This window comes from Desmodus rotundus, chromosome 1 (genome assembly GCF_022682495.2).
Source record: "Desmodus rotundus isolate HL8 chromosome 1, HLdesRot8A.1, whole genome shotgun sequence".
NCBI classification, from domain to species: Eukaryota; Metazoa; Chordata; class Mammalia; order Chiroptera; family Phyllostomidae; genus Desmodus; species Desmodus rotundus.
In genome coordinates, this window is record NC_071387.1 from 113116718 (window position 1) to 113121142 (window position 4425).

Genomic DNA, 4425 nt, shown 5'->3' on the forward strand with positions numbered 1-4425 from the left:
AAGTAGGAAAGGCCAAATGGTTTGGGGTGGCCCGTACACTGGGTGTGGTACAGAATGCTCCCTCAGGGGCAGGGGGTGTCTACTAAACTGATTCTGTAAGATGAATGGATCATTGCCAGACAAAGGGATAGAGAAGGGCAAACGTGCCGACGTCCCTTCATGTATGGAATCCTGGACAAATAAAAGAGTATGGTTTGGATTTCAGTAGGTCTTAAGTTTGAGTCTGAAGGGAGATCTGTTGAGATGTGAGACTGGAAATCTGGTCACAACTTGTATACCATGCTGTTTGGTTAGAAGGCTCTTGGTTACTAGTAACACAAGACCCCACAAGATGGAAGTCTAGAGGTGAAGTGGCTCCAGGCCTGCTTAATTCAATGGCTCACCGCATCATAAGGTTCCTTCTGTCTTTCTGCTCTACCATCTATAGACTAGCTCTCCTCCTGGTTACAGAATGGATGCCATGGTTCCAAGCATCACATCCAGACACACAAACATCCAACAGAAGATGGACCCAGCACCATGCTGGTACTTTATAGAGGTGGCTGTCTCCTATGGATCTCTGTTTTAGAGCAAGGAAATATTTCACAGAAATTCCCCAGCAAAACTTTCTGCATGGCTCATGGCCAACTGGTGATCAAGTAAGTAAAATGGTTCTGAGTTTTGTGAGCCGCTCTAGCAAATTAACTGAATCTGAGGGAAAGGTGAGGGGAGTGGTCATTTCCTGTCAGAAGCATAGGCGACAACCTGGACTTGCAACTAGTATCTGAAGTAGTATCAGGGGGCAGTCTTGTTAGATTGAGCCCTTAGCCTGTGGGGTCTGACACTATCTCTAGGTACATAGTGTCAAAATTGAGTTGCACTGTAGGGCACCCAGCTGGTGTCCAAGAATTGCTTGGTAGCATGGGAAATTGCCCTTTTGCAATTGGAACTGGCCCCAGAAATGTACATGGCCACATGTAGTGCAAAGGAGGCTGGGAAATGTAGGTATTGTCCTACAGCATGTATCCTGCTAACAACGTGTCCCATTACTATGGGAAAAAAAAGAGAATAAATACTAGGGGGCAATCATCAGCCTTTGCCATGGTAGGCAACCAACAGTATCTACTCCATGGGCTGCATTGGACCAGTTCTATCCTAATTGTGATTCATTATTTGTATGATTACTAATTAAATGTTTGCATTTCTAAAGATACTGTAAGCTTTTCTTACGAACAGGGACCATATCTGTCCTGTACACACTCAATTACTAATTGCTGACTGAATGAAAGAATGAATGAATGAAATAAGAAGTCCAGCAAAGTAGCCCTATGTTGATAAAGAACTTTTCACTAGAGAATGTTCTTCCCTGGTCTGCATTTCCAAAGCCACTATTTATGGGATAGTCGTGAATAATGAAACCAACATCAGTCGAAGGGAAGCTTTGGACTGGCAGAGATGAAGAGCCAAGAGAGAGCTAATGAGTCTGTAATGCAATTTCTGTGCAATAAGATGGCACGACATCAAATTCAAGGCCATGGGATTTACACTATAAATCCAAGACAATTACAGAGTAGGACTCCCGCTCCCCACCTGCTCCAGTGCTTCTAGTTTGAGTCATTTTATGGACATAGACTTCCCACTGGCATTGTCTGGTGATGTCATTATAAAATTTTGACAGTCATTTAATTTCTGGTTAAAGGGCCAATGGGGCCAAAAGAGACTCGGCACTGAGTGGAACATAAAATCACCGAGTTCAGAAAGCCGCTGTCTGCAAAGCTAATGAGTCAGACATGAGGTCCCTTCTTCCCTGCCTCCTTCTGTGAGCGTGGAGATAAGAGTCGGCATGTCCTCAGTGCTTACTGTCCTACAGGCAATGTCCTAGTCAAATACTTCACATGGTTTCCACACATTCAGCCCTCACCACACAGAACAACCTTGTGAGGTGGGTTCTATGTTTATGTACATTTTGTAGATGGGGAAACTGAGGCATAGGCAGGGTACATACTTCGCCCCAGGTGAAATAGCCAGTAAGTCGCAGAGTGAGATTCGAACCCTTGCCTCCCATGCTGCTACCTTTAACAATCCTGCATGATGCCTTGCGTCAGTTGTTTCCAAATAGGCATCAGGTAATGTTTTCCAGGGCCTGGGGGAAACATCAAAGTAAGACACGTGAAGGGAATTTCTCAGAAAGCCCAATTTATAGTGGAGTCTCCTCTTGCAGGGTAGGGACAGTTCAAAGTCAGCATGTAGCAGAATGAAATTGTATTTAGTTCATACTGCCCTTGACAGATTGGCATAGGAGTACAGATTACACATTTGTCAAAACATTAAATGGTCCATTTCTTACATATTTCACTGTATCTAAATTTTATCTCAAAAAAAATCATAAACACATATGGGATTCTAGTGAGTAAAATGCATGCTGAAGTGTTTAGGGGTGAAGTGAACTGGCCTCAGCAAATGCCTTTGAAATATATCAGAAAACCAGAGGGACTGATGGGTGGAGAGAGGGATGGATAAGTGGACAGGCATATCATACAGCCAGCGAAGTTCAATGTTAATGGTAGAACCTCAGTGGTTGATATATGGGTGTTTTCTATACAGTTCTTTTGATTTCTCTGTTTGCTTGAAAAAAATTTTAATATAATATTGAGAGAAAAAAATACATTTGAAAATCTGTTAAGAAAATGCTAGTTTGGAAACTGATAGTTTGTCTGTCATTGGCCATCACAGTCAGATTTTTCTCCAGCACTGAAATCAGTGTCATCAGTTGAGCACTGGATGAAGGAATTGGTTTGAACTTATGGGCCAAGTTACATGAATAATACACATCTTTAAGCACTCAGCATGGTGAGTGAGCCTTTGCAAGTCGTGGACAATGGGAGACGGTATCAGCTCTTTAACAGCCCTTTAAGTAAAGCAGTATTGTCCACACGATTTAAAGTGCTCTCTCCCACACCCCAAAGCATTTTTGTGTATGTCGCCAAATCCCCACAATTTAAATTTGCATATGGTTTGGTTCTAACATAGTCATTTAAAAAATCCTTTAAGACTATGCCCTTCTACTCTGTTGAATGCTAAAATCACCATTTTCTTCTCCAGAGAAACTGATAGTAATGATAATCGTGGGAAGCTGGTTCCTCTCCTTCAGTACTGTCTTAGCAACATGAAAAGTCGGCGATCCTAGGTCAGTCTCCCAAATCCTTCATTTGCCACCCGCAGGCGGGCAGGGCTGTGCCTGCCTGCTTTGTGCCCCGTTACCTCCCCAGTGCCTGCCACAAGTGTTACCCATAAGTAAATATTTCTTGAATTCATTTTACTGGCCTGTGAAATCTAAAGGGTTGGGGAGGGAAAAAAAGCCTGCACCTGGGTGTGAGAAGTCATTGCTAAACCCACAGACTGACAGACAGATGGGCCTGCTCTGGGGCCCGGCCCACACAGCTGTCCTGTGATCACCTGCGTAAGGAATGGTCATCAAGGTGTTCCAACCGGCAAGAACAGACCTGCAGCCCGGCCGGGATCCCCCCAGTGTAACTCATCCTCCACAGGTTTCACTTGGGACAACTTTCCCCCAAGGAGGGGAAGTACTGCTCCTGTATGTGCCTCAAAAGACAAGACGACTCTGTGTTTTGACACCAAAAAGGATCACTTGGGATTTGCATCTCTCTGAGAGGAAGCACAACAGAAAGGACCCCCAGGACCCCCACTGGGGAGCATATCTCCCCGCATCCTGGATGGGCACAGTGGGAAATTCTACCACTTACCCGTGAGACCTGGCTTCTTGGCCCCTGGGTGCACCTACAAGCTCGCAACTGCTCACGTTTCTGAGCCGCGGCTCTGTGTCAAGCACTGTCTTCCCATTCGTGTTATCACTAATGCTCACAGCCAACTTTTATATAGCAGGTGGGTATTAATACCATCTCCTACTTTACAGATGAGAAAACTAAAATTCAGAGGGATTACAAAACATGTGCAAGACCATCCAACCAAGAGCAGAGGAAACCAGTTATTAAACTCAATTCCATCCAATCCCCGCCCCAGTGCCCCTGCGATTACACCGTGACAGCTCTTTGAACGACATGTCAAAGAGGCAGTGTTGTCCTTGAGACCATGCGGCAAGTGAGCACTGGAACTGAGGCCACTAATGCAAGCTCCCATAGGTACCAGTGTGGGTTAGAACGGTCTAGTAGATATCTGTTGTGTCTGCTGCCTTGGCATCCATCTGCTAATAGCACCCTGGTTTTCTTGGGAACTTCCCTCCCCCAGCTCTTTGTGTGATTTGAGTGGCAGTTCTAGGAGCAGACACATAACCTAGGCCGGTCCATTGAGAGTACAGTATTCCCATTCTATGTGATTCAGGGTGAGAAGGTGACCCAAGTTGATCCATAAGTGTCAGTTAGTTGTTGGTACATGACAAACATCCCAAACCTTAAAGGCTTAAATAAC